This window comes from Schistocerca cancellata, chromosome 8, assembly GCF_023864275.1.
Source record: "Schistocerca cancellata isolate TAMUIC-IGC-003103 chromosome 8, iqSchCanc2.1, whole genome shotgun sequence".
Classification (NCBI taxonomy): Eukaryota; Metazoa; Arthropoda; class Insecta; order Orthoptera; family Acrididae; genus Schistocerca; species Schistocerca cancellata.
In genome coordinates this window covers 287,215,133-287,228,440 of record NC_064633.1, presented here as the reverse complement: position 1 = coordinate 287,228,440, position 13,308 = coordinate 287,215,133, and the positions used below count along the sequence as shown (strand labels likewise).

Sequence of the window (13,308 nt, the reverse complement as noted above, 5' to 3'; positions counted from 1 at the left end):
CAGTTGTTCAGGTGATGTTGAAATAGTCCCGTCAATTGATAGCTGGGTAGTTGCATTGAGCGCAACCTCCACTACCTCCATTTGTTTTTATTTCTCTCCTTTAAGAGCAAAGGAATGGGAAAGGTAATAACAGTCGAGGCCTTCGCCAGAAGATGATGGGTACGAAACTCATTGAAACGTTAGGACAAGTCGACGCCACCATTCGGCTGACAACCCGAGAAGAATTCATAAGAAGAGCCACTGCTTGCGGGACGTCATTCATGTACCAAGTGGATGTCGTAGGGTCCTTTAGGTACACCAGTGAAAGGGGGAACGATAGGATATCTCCTCACACTATGTCACCAAGCTGCCGCAGAACGTGTGGTGGGCGGCCATAAACCACTCTTCGTGTTGCTATCCACTGCACCTCTAGACACAGGCCCGGTGATAGTCGCTTCCAAGACAGAAACACGACTCGTCACTAAAGATGACCCCTATGCAAGTGTGCATGGTTTCACGTTCGTTGTTGGTGACGTCGGGCGAACTGGGTGCGACACTGTGAAGGTGTGAATAGCAGACGTCATAACGGTTGGCGTACGGCGAGTACTGCATCGTGTAGCCACCTGACGATGGCGCTAGCTCTGAGAGGACGTTGCATAGAAGGCAGGACAGCACGCTGATTGGCCCATATCGTTGCCATCGTATCTGTTTGCGCGTGGTGGGCAGTGTGTCTGTATTCCCTCCATGTGATGCGTGTTGGACACCCATATACTTCCTGTTGTGCATCTGGTACCACCAGACGACCGATGTGGTGCCTAGTACGATGATAGGACCATCCAGCCTCCTGCAGCTCCACGTTGCGTACCCTACTGAACTCGTCCAATTGGGAAACCTGCTGTCAAACGTCACTAATTGGCACAGAGTGCTTGCTGCGGCGACACTGTAGTGACTCCACCAGCTGTCATACTAGCCGGCAGAGCCGTTTTGGGCCCTCTTATATCAACCGATGTCCGTGACATTAGGGCCCCACCCACACTCCCTGAGTGCAGTGCCTACCACGAAAAAGTGAATCGTGCCATAGCTGATTGTGTGCAACATACTCATCCAGTGTCGGTTGGGTTATTCAAGTGCAGCTCTTTTTATGACAATGAATTTTTTTGTCTGTTGTGCAAACTAGGTGCGCTCTAAAGTGACTGCATTGTTGAAATTCAATAACTGTAGTGAATTAGGCAGTTAATTCACATAATATACAGTCGTAGCTTCTGTTCCATATTTGATGACTGCGGACACAATCTCAAGGAAATATTATCTTCCATTACTAAATGTAACAAGGACATGATTTTTGTTTTATTTCCACAATGCAACATGTCCTAAAAACACGAAGTCTAAGAGGCCCAGTATTACACTCTAGGAACAAAAGAAAAATAAATAAATAAATACGACTCATCACAAAAGAATTATCAGAATGGGACGGAAAATAGTAGATGTGATGTACCTGTACAGGCAAACAAATCATTATAATTTCAGAAAAGTTGGATTTCTTATTGAAGAGGAAGAGCTTCACAAACTGAGCAACTCAGTAACACATTAATCCACCTCTGGCCCTTTTGAAAGCATTTATTCGACAGCTTGTCGTCGCCTGATAGAGTTTTTGTGTGTCTTTCTGAGGTATATTGTGCCAAATTATTTCCAATTGACGCGTTAGGTCGACAAAATCCCGAGCCAGTTGGGGAGCGCTGATCATAATACTCCAAACTTTCGGTGACCTTGATGGATAACGTAGGGTTTGGCATGCACGAAGACGAGAAGCAGAAACTCTAGCCATGTTTCGGTGGGCATTGTATTGCTGAAACATATGCCAATGATGGCTTGTCATAAGTAGCAACAAACCAGGATGAACAATATCGTCGATGTACACCTGTGTCGTAAGGTGCCGCTGATGATAACTAAAGAGGTCCTGTTGTGAAATGAACTGGCATCAGATACCATCACTCTTCGTTTTCGTACCGTATGGTGGGCAAGGTCAGGTTGGTACTCCCCATGTCTAGACGGCGCCTCCACACACGTCTTCGCTGGTCGTAGGGGCTCATTTCGAAGCGGGACTCATCACTGAAGACAATTATATTTCAGTCAATAACATTCCAAGCTAAAGACGCGTCTGGAGACGCCCTGACAGCGGTCCAGGAGTGATAGTCTGGTGCGCCATTTCTTTTCATAGTAAAATCCCTTTGCTTGTTATCAGCAGCACCCTTACAGCACAGCATTACCTCGGCGATATCCCGCACATTTTTTTTTTTTTTTGCATGGCAAGCCGTGCTGTGCTTATATTTCAGCAAGATAACACCCGCCCGCGCCTGACAAGAGTTTCAACTGCTCGTCTTTGTGCTTACAAAACCCTAACGTTGCCAGCGCCAATTGGACAGATCGTGGCTTGGTATCCCTCAAGAGGACATCGAACAACCGTATTAACCAACGCCAAGCCAAATAACTGCTTGCGTAAGGACCAGATGGGTACCAGCGCATTACTGACATGCTCAATGTGTGAAGCTCTTTCGCTTGAATAAATCATCACTTTTTTATGAAATGGTAATCATTTGTTTTTCTGTACATGTACGTCACATTTACTGATATTCGTCTCGTTTGGATGATTCCTTCGAAGTGCGTCGTTTTTTATATTTTCTTTTGATGGTAGAGTGTATATTACTTGCACATCACATAAGTTCTTTGGTTGTTTTTAATCCATGAATGAATAAAACAGAACGTTCTTTAGCAGCAAAATCATTGCTTTAAGTACTGGCTATTGCGTTTCTTTCTGAAAAGAACAGTCTTTCAATTCAGTGAAGTTTCTTTGTTAATTGTATCGCGGATAAGATGTGCCAAGAGAATAATTATTATTTTAAAATGACGCTGATTTGTTACTGGAATGGTACAGGGATCTGGCAACATTACTCGGATCAAGAATGTAGCGCACAGCACAATGAAATTTTTACTACTAACATTGACAATTACTAAGAAAATCGGTATGCTGTGTCGTTTCCGAATTAATTAGCATTCACGTTAGGCAGTCAGGGCTTTGGGCGCTTGAATTGGCGCAATCTGCCAGAAACGGTGTCGCCAAATTTATTCTTAGTTTGCTTTCCTCAAAGCGAACAAGAGAGAAATACTATAACTGGACATGAAATGGTAGTTTAAATCCAAGCCTAAAGCTGAACAGTATCGTGTGCTGTCACCTTATCTGAGAGAACAACTCGTGCTATTTGCAACTGACAGGCCATTTGAATTTGCAGGCGCAACGTCCTAATTGGCTATCTTCAGTGTTAATGAACTAGCAAACTGCGGGAGGTATGGGATTTTTTTTAACAATTATTTCTCAGCACAACCTAGCCTACAAAACAATTACAAGATTTTCAGACTGTTTCTGACCACACTGCATATGCACGGTCCTGTCACATTAATAAGACCTCCGTCAGTAACCGACGTCAACGTGCAGATGGCAGCACTAGCAGTAAATACTATATAAAGCGTATCTGAGGGACACTGAAAACAGTATGATCGTTGTCTTAATCTGAGAACAGAGCGAATTATCTGACGTCCTGAAGCGCACTGTAGTAACCTGCGGTCGGTAGGAAAGAAATAACAGTAAATTTGACCACATTTTATTATAATTAAAGAAAACGCCTTCTTGCGTACTAAAACTAAAAACTAAACTCCTTCCCCACACGCCGTGAAGGTCCAAAGGTACCGACAGGATGCCCTGTCATCCTCATCCCACAGGCGTCACTGGATGCGGATATGGAGGGGCATGTGGTCAGCACACCGCTCTCCCGGCCGTAGTTCACTTCCCGAGACCGGAGCCGCTACTTCTCAATCAAGTAGCTCCTCATTTTGTCTCACAAGGGCTGAGTGTACGCCGATTGCCAACAGCGCTCGGCAGACCGGATGGTCACCCACCCAAGTGCTAGCCCAGCCCAACAGCGCTTAACTTCGGTGATCTGACGGGAACCGGTGTTACCACTGCGTCAAAGCCGTTGGCCCTTCTTGCACACACTAAGTTTTAAACGCTAGAACAACAAGAAAATCCCACAACACTTGTGTGGCCACCAGATAAAGAAACAAGACAGTGGAAGAAAATACTGACCAAAATCTGCTCTACAAAATACAAAATACAACGTGGTACTACAACGCTATGGTGAGTGTGGACAATGCTAGGGCTGGCGCAAGTACTGGCAGGAGCTGTTTTGGGTAAACACTGCTGGTCCGACGGTTTTTTTTTTCCTTTATTGTATTTCAATTCCCCATCGGGGCCGGCTGGCAGCAGCATATGCGCTGCTCTTCAGCCGAAAGACAAAGAACAAACAATAGAAGATATTTACAAACATACAAAGGAGAAAATATGGTGAACATAGATATTAAAAAAGGGGGAACATCAGGGAAGGCAATAGACAAAAAAAGGGACGACTGTAAAATGGAGATAAAACAATAAAAAAGTAGCGCACACCAAAAACCACATACTGGGACAATTAAAAGAACACAAGACACAGTATGACCGGAGCATAAAAGTATGGATGGATGGCGCAGCACATAACAAACACCAACAGTGAACCTCAAGGCAGCACACAATTAAAATCACACATCTTGACGCAAAGGAGAAAATGCACTAAACACAGCACTGAGGTGGCTCACTGACAATGATCAAAGCAGAGGATCTGCCAGGCACAAGTAGATGAGGGAGACCTGAAGAATGGTGGGAGGGAGGGAGGAAGAGAGGGAGAGACGGGCGGTGGGAGCGCTGAAGAGGGCCAGGTAGGGAGGGATGTGGGAAGGAAAGAGGCAAGTATGGGGTGCAGGGTCTCAAGGGGGTGGGGGGGGGGGTAAGGAGGAAAATCCGCTCTGGAGGATGGAGGTTCAAAAATGTTTCAAATGGCTCTGAGCACTATGGGACTTAACATCAGAGGTCATCAGTCCCCTAGAACTTAGAACTACTTAAACCTAACTAACCTAAGGACAGCACACACTTCCATGCCCGAGGCAGGATTCGAACCTGTGACCGTAGCGATCGCGCGGTTACAGACTGAAGCGCCTAGAACCGCTCGGCCACACCGGCCGGCAGGAAGGAGAGGAGAGGTGAAAGGGGGGCCCTAGGGAGGGGGGGGGGGAGGAACATGGCAGGGCTATAGTTGGAAAGAAAGGCGAAGTGCATCATCCGGGAGGGGGAGGCGCTGGAAATTGCCCTAATGAAGGAGGTGGAGGGTGTGGAGGTGGAGAGAGGGAGGGATACAGCGATAGAGGCGGGGAGTGTTGAGGAAGGAGGAAACCAGAGGGTGGGGGGGGGCATCAAGCCTGCAGACAATGTAAAGGATGCGGAGATGTTGGAGGAACAGGAGGAGGTGGGGGAAGTGGATGAGTTCATACAGGAGCCGTGTGGGGGAAGGAAGGCGGGTACGGAAGGTAAGGCGGAGTGCATGGCGTTCGATGATTTGGAGGTCCTTGTGAAATCGGGTGGGTGCGGAGATCCAGGCAACGCTGGCATTACAGAGGATAGGACGGATGAGGGATTTGTAGGTGTGGAGAATGGTATAAGTATGCAATCCCCATGTCCGGCCAGACAGGAGTTTCAGAAGGCGGAGGCGGGAATTGGCTTTCTGATGGATGGTCTGGAGGTGAGGGGTCCAGGTGAGGTGTCAGTCTGACGGTCTAGGCGTGCTCATAAAGCCAGGTCGGTGGAGTGCTACATTAGTCATATGAGTTCTGATTGGTGGAATACTGTCACGTGTTGTCTGGCGATGTAGTTCCGTGTTTATTTGGAAAGTCTGTACACTGGCGATGTTTCTATCTGTTCTCCTGAAAGGGGGTTGGCAACTCATCTAGCGTGTCGGTTGTGCAGGCCCTCTAACTAATAAGGGGTCACTACGACAGGCATGATCACTGGCTTTAGGGACGAAAGGGCTAAGTTTGTAAACTGTTCGTGGCAGTCGTGGTTAAAGTACCCCCTCCACTGCGAAATGGTTTTATACAATACTAGCACAGAGGCAACTGTGGTGCACCCTCGGCCGTAAATGACCTGACCTGCAGTGTCAGGGCGAATGTGCATGCAACTGTTGAGGAACTGACCACCCAGATGAATGTAGGGCCCCCCCAGGGGCTCAGCATTCATTTGCTGAGTACGGGCTTGGCGACCCCGGTGTCGTGAGCTGGAGACTGGTCAGCGCCGCCAGTCTCCTGTCACCGTAACCCCCAGACATGCTTCAGCGACCACCGCATGGCGCGGCGGTGGAATGTTGTGTGCCGCGGGGAATGATAATCTTGGCTTGACCGCCTGGATTGCGAGAAAGGTAAACCTCTATAAAAACCCCTCAATCTTACGGTGTGCTGCGCGCCTATAAGATGCATGGCTGTTGGGGTGGAACAGTCGCAAGCGGGCAACCTCTGGGGCACCTGCCGCACCCCAGTTGTATAAGGCTTACTTAGGCACGCAGGGCTCTGTCTGAGTGGACCTTTAGTTCCCTAGCTGCTCGTGGGACCACAATAGACCCATCGACTACATTTCCCCCTACCAGTGGATTGGGTGGGCCACTGGTAGGAAAACACACCACATCGAAAAAGCGACTTCGTGCTGCGAGTCCTCCAGCGCCTGGTGTTACTAGAGATTTATCAGACTGTCGTAACAGAGCACATGCTGATAACCAGAATGTGTTTCCGATTGTCAAACGGAAGGAAGGTAGCTTTGAGAGAGTTTCTCCGTTTTACATCCACAAGGGTCTTGAGGGAATTGCAGGAACACTGAAATCTGTGAAGCGACTGCGCAATGGGACTCTGTTAGTTGAAACTTCTACTTCCTGTCAAGTCACTTCTCTTCGGAAAGCAACCTGTCTCGGAGAGTACGCTATCGAGACCGAGCTCCACTCCACTATGAACTACAGTAAGGGTGTTGTGACATGTAGGGACTTGGTGGATATCCCCAAGTCCGAGTTGAAATCTGAGTGGGCTGACGAAGGTATTGTCGACGTGCAGCATATTATGAAACGAGTCGATGGGGACCTAGTCAAATCCGACTCGTTCAATTGCCCGAGACTCCCAGAGCATGTTAAAGCGGGTTTCTTACGTTTGCCAATACGGCCATATTTCCCCAACCCAATGCGCTGTGTTAAATGTCAGCACTTTGGGCATTCTACGTTGAAGTGCAATGGGATAGCCACTTGTGGTAAATGTGGTCAGCCTGCTCATGAAGGAGCCGATTGTTCATCGCCTGTGAAGGGCGTGAATTGCTCTGGGAGTCACCCTGTCTGGAGCCGGGACTGCCCCATCTATCTCGCGGAACGGAAGATACAGGAGATCAAAACATCTAAGTGCATCCCCTACGGTGAGGCAAAGAAGCTCTTTAAGGCCATGCAGCCGCCTGTGTTTACATCTTTCGCTTCCGCTCTGCAGAAACCGGTACAGTTGGTCACTGTTGCTACACAAACGGATGTTGCTAGTGTCAGCACTAATACCTGCGTTTGCCAGTGCACTTGTGCTGCTGCGGTTGTTTTGCAACCTGCAGCTCTCCCCACAACGTCGGACAAGGCCGTGGTTGCTGACATTGGTACTTCCTCCCCCTCACAATATGGCACCTTCTGCCCAGGCGAATAAAGCTCCAACTGTTGACAATGTTCTGCATTCTAAGCCCCCGAAGACGAAGACGCCGAAGGTGAAGGGTTTGCCACCTGAGGAGACTAGTCAGGGTCAGTCCGATGACGATGCCATCGTACTGTCTGACATCTCCCTTGGGTCGCCATCGGAGCTGATGGACATTGATGTCGACCGGGCGCGATATTCTCGCCCCAGGAATAAATCTCTGGCCAGTACAGGCTCTCCTCCAAAGCACAGAGGCAGGGTGAAAGTTCATCCACCCTGATCACTGACTCCCATATTACAGTGGAATCTGAATGGGTTCAGGATGCATGTGGCCGAATTACAACTCCTTGTACTAGAGTGCCCCTTGTGCTTATGTCTCCAAGAGACACATTTTCGGGTCACTGATGCTCCTTCTTTACGGGGCTATACCGGGTATCGAAAAGATGATCTGATGGGGGAAAGGGCAAAGAGTGGTGTTGCGGTTTATGCCCATGACATGCACCACTCTTCTGAGCTCCCTCTCGTTACGAACTTGCAAGCAGTTGCAGTTGACCTTTTTTTTTGGTTGGGGTTTAAGGGCGCTCAACTACTGAGATCATTAGCGCCCAGTCACAATTGTTAGAGCACATGGAATCTAATAAAACTCAAGGGGAGGGGGGGACACCTAAAAGACTTTACAAAGAGGCAGATAAAAATAAGGAAAAAAGTTAGATGTCTTTGGACAAGCCAGTCAAAGTTATAAAACGCAGAACACGAGCAGCTGCTCGAGCGTCATCAGCTAAAATATCCGGTAAAGTAGATGGCAGGGACAGGAAAACTCGAGATTGACTAAAGCGGGGACACGACAATAAAACATGGTGCACTGTTAATGCTTGACCACAAGGGCACTGTGGGGCTGGGTCACTGGAGAGCAGGTAGCGGTGGCTAAACCGGCAATGCCCAATCCGCAACCTGGTCAGAAGGACCTCTTCTCGCCGAGATGGTCGGGAGGAGGTTGTCCAAGCAGTTGGGAAAGGTTTTACTGCCCGGAGCTTGTCTCCTTGAAGTGATGACCAAGTATCCCACCACAACGACACAAGCCTCTTACAAACAACCCCACTAACGTCAGATGACGGGACACAATGGGAGGATGGCCGAGGCAGGAGGACTGCAGCCTTCGCTGCAGCATCAGCAGCCTCATTCCCAGGCACTCCCACATGTCCGGGAACCCACAGAAAGCTGACAGGAGAGCCATCATCAGCAAAAGAATGGAGGGACTGCTGGAACCGTTGCACCAAGGGATGGACCGGATAGGGAGCTCCAAGGCTCTGAAGAGCACTGAGTGAATCAGAGCAGAGTACATACGATGAATGGCGATGGCGGCGGGCATACTGAACGGCCTGATGAAGAGCAAAATGCTCGGCCGTAAGGCTGGAACATTGGTCGAGGAGCCGGTATTTAAAAGTGACGGCCCCGACGACAAAGGCACAGCCGACACCATCGTCAGTTTTGGAGCCATCGGTGTAAATAAAGGTGTGACTAGCAAGTCGCGCACGAAATTCGACAAACTGTGAGCAATACACTGCAGCCGGAGTACCCTCCTTCGGGAGCGAGCCGAGGTCGAGATAAATATGAACTGGAGCCTGGAGCAGGCGACGGAAGCGGACTCCAGGGGGCAGCAGGGCAGACACATATGACCCATACTGATGGTCGAGAGAATCGGCGAAGAAGGACTAATAAGAGGGGTGGTCGGGCATTGACAACAGGCGGCAGCCATACCGACACAGCAGTACGTCGCGCTGGTAGGTCAATGGTAATTCGGCAGCTTCAGCATAAAAACTCTCGATGGGACTAGTGTAGAAGGCTCCGGTCACAAGACGTAACCCCCGATGGTTGATGGAGTTGAGACGGCATAAGAGGGATGGCCGCGCTGACGAGTAGACGAAGCTCCCATAATCCAGCTTCGATCGGACTATGGACCGATACAAGCAAAGCAGCACAGTGCGATCCGCTCCCCTAGATGAACCACTAAGAACTCTGAGGACATTAAGGGAATGTGTACAACGGGCAGCTAAATAAGAGATGTGCGGAGAGCAACAAAGTTTCCTGTCCAATGTGAGCCCTAGAAACTTAGTTGTTTCCACGAATGGAAGAACAACGGGACCGAGATGTAAGGATGGTGGAAGGAATGCTTTATATTTCCAAAAGTTGATACAAACCGTTTTCTCTTCAGAGAAGCGGAAGCCATTTGCCACACTCCATGAGTATAGGCTGTCTAGACAACGCTGAAGGCAGCGCTCCAGGAGGCATGTTCTCTGGGCACTGCAGTAGATCGCGAAGTCATCGACAAAGAGAGAGCCTGAGACATTAGGTGGAATGCAATCCAAAATTGGATTGATCGCGATGGCAAAAAGGGCTACGCTCAAGACGGAGCCCTGAGGCACTCCGTTCTCCTGGAGGAATACGTCGGACAATACGGAACCCACACGTACCCTAAAACGTCGATCGGTTAAAGAGGAATCAATAAAATGGGGCAGGCGACCGCGTAGACCCCACCTGCGCATAGTGCGGAGGATACCTCCTCTGCAACAGGTATCATAAGCCTTCTCCAAATCAAAGAACACGGCGACCGTTTGGCGCTTTTGCAAAAAGTTGTTCATGATGAATGTCGACAAGGTCACAAGGTGGTCAACAGCGGAGCGGCGGCGACGAATGCCGCATTGAACATTGGTAAGTAGCCGTCGAGATTCAAGAATCCAGACTAATCGAGCGTTAACCATGCGCTCCATCACCTTACAGACACAGCTTGTAAGAGAAATGGTGTGGTAACTAGAAGGAAGGTGTCTATCCTTACCGGGTTTGGGTATAGGAACAACGACAGCGTCACGCCAACGCACGGGGACCTGACCTTAGGTCCAGACGCGATTTTAGGTACAAAGAAGGAAGCTTTTGCCTGCCGGAGGAATGTGTACCAGCATCTGAACGTGAATGGTATCTGGTCCCGGAGCAGAGAACCGGGACAGTGCAAGCGCACGTTCGAGTTCCCGCATAGTAAAGGGGGCATTATAAGTTTCCAGATTCACCGAGTGGAAAGAAGGTCGCCGAGCCTCTTCTGCCTCTTTCCTGGGAAGGAAGACAGGGTGGTAATGGGCGGAGCTTGAAACCTCCGCGAAAAAGCGACCAAAGGCGTTGGAGACAGCCACAGGATCAACAAGGACCTCATTACCTTAGGTCAGGCCAAGCACCGAGGAGTGGGCCTTAATGTCCGACAGCCGGCACAGGCCACCCCAAACGACAGAAGCGGGAGTAATACTGTTAAAGGAGCTGGTGAAAGAGGCCCAATAAGTTTTTTGCTGTCTTTGATGACTCTACGGCATTGCGCTCGGAGTCGTTTGTATCCAATACAATTCGCCAACGTAGGATGGTGGCGAAAGGTGCGTAAAGCACGTCGTCGAGCACGGATAGCGTCTCTACAAGCCTCATTCCACCAGGGGACGGAAACGCGACGTGAAGAAGAGGTAGTACGAGGAATGGAACGTTCGGCAGCATTGATGATAACAGCCATGAGGTATTCGACCTGACTGTCACAACTGGAAAAATCGTGGTCCAGAAAGGTCGCCAGGGAGGAGTAAAGTCCCCAGTCAGCTTTCGGTATGTTCCAGCTCGAAGGACATGGGGATGGGGTGTGGTGCAGGAGACAAAACGACACAGGGGAAGTGGTCGTTCGAATAGGTGTCAGAAAGGACATACCAATCGAACCAACAGGCAAGAGTGATAGAACAGATCGAAAGGTCCAAGTGGGAGTAGGTATGAGTAAAGTCCGAGTGGAAAGTTGGGGCGCCAGTATTGAGGCAGACAAGATTGAGATGGTTGTAGACATCCGCCAAGAGGGAGCCTCTCTGACAGGATGCAGGAGAGCCCCAAAGGGGATGATGGGCATTGAAGTCGCCAAACAATAAAAACGGCGGAGGAAACTGAACAATCAGGTGCATCATGTCAGCCCGACTAACTGCGGATGACGATGGAGTGTAGACGGTACAAACAGAAAAAGTAAAGGCAGAAAGAGTAATATGGACCGCTATCGCTTGGAGTGGGGTGGTCAATGGGAGGGATGGTAATAGACATCGTCCTGAACGAGCAACATGACCCCACCATGAGCTGGAATACCGTCCACAGGTGTGAGGTCATACCGCTCCGAGGTATAGTGGGTAAAAGCAATATGGTCAGTTGGGCGCAACTTGGTTTCCTGGAGACCAAGGACGAGCGGACAGTGCAGGCGGAGGAGCAGCTGTAATTCCTCCTGATTAGATCGAATACCTCTTATGTTCCAATGTAACAAAGCCACCACTCGTCAAAGGGGGGAACGAGACTGGGGAAGAGCTGGTCATCTCGACGGCCGTGGAGGGCCAGGTTTCGAGGGAACAACGCTACAACCGGCGGGAGGCGGATGCTGTTCCATCGAGTCGTCGCCAGCTGCAGCCGCTGTCCCGGGTTGCGTAGGAGGGGCAGCATCATATGCCGACGAGAGGCCAGCAGAGCACCTGGCAGCAGAGCGTCCTGGCGAAACTGAGGACGGCCGGGAGCAGCGACTCATGGATGGAGCGTCAGACGAATCGCGCCGGGGTGGAGAGGGGGATAAAGACTTCTTCTTGGAGGCCATCTTGGAAGCCGAGGAGGCACAGGGATGGTGGGCGGGACCCGAAGAAGGTCCTCACGCGTGGGGTCCGTTTTGGAATGCTGGACCTCGGAAGCCGGAGGCTATAACGTTTCTCCGATGGACGCCTGAGAAGAGGATCGCTTCTCATGTGGCGGGGGGGGGGGGGAGGAGGAAGGGTGGCCCATGGGGCAGAGGGGGCAAGGGGCCGCGAGGGCGGAGGATTTGGAAGGGAGGGATTTCGGAGGTGGAGGCATAGACCCCAGATGGGGTGAGGAGGTGGAGGGGGGACAGGGTAGGGGTGAGGATACTGTGGAAGGAGTGGTCATGACTGAGGCAAACGAAGTTGTCAGTGGCACAGGATGGAGGCGGTCATAATTCTTCCTGGCCTGAGAATAAGAGAGACGATCCAAAGTTTTGAGTTCTTGAATCTTCTACTCCTTCTGATATGTGGGGCAGTCTAAAGATCTAGGCGAGTGGATGCCAGGACAATTAACGCAACGAGGTGGTGGGGTGCATGTACGTTCCTCACGAAGAGGACGTCCACAATCGCCACAAAGGGGCTCAGCCTCGCACCGTGACGGCATGTGCCCAAAGCGCAAACACCGAAAGCAGCGCATAGGAGGCGGGACATAAGGTCGCACCGGTAGCACATCACCTTTACCATCTCCAGGAGAACGTCCCCCTCAAAGGCGAGGATAAAGGCCCTGGTGTCGATGCGACGATCTTTGGGGCCGCGCTGGACTCGCTGGACGAAATGCACGCCTCAGCGCTCCAAGTTGGCCCTGAGCTCCTCATCAGATTGCAGCAGGAGGTCCCGATGAAAAATAACCCCCTGCGTCCTATTCAGTGCCAGATGCGGGACAATGGACCCTGGGATGTCCCCTAGTCGGTCACATGCCTGGAGCGCCGCCGACTGCCTGGCGAAGAACGAACCCTGAACGCATTTTACTGAGAGCCTCGATTTCCCCGAAGATGTCCTCGATGTGCTGAACAAAGAACATGGGCTTGGAGGTGGCGAACGTCCCCCCATCGGTCCGAGAACAGACTAAATAGCGGGGGAAGTACTTCGCCCCAAGCCG

General features: G+C 50.4%; 1 pseudogene; it reads right to left on the bottom strand.

Moving 5' to 3' along the window:
* Window positions 1–3,894: 3,894 nt before the first annotated feature.
* LOC126095831 (5S ribosomal RNA) lies at window positions 3,895–4,012 on the bottom strand (annotated as a pseudogene).
* Window positions 4,013–13,308: the final 9,296 nt, after the last annotated feature.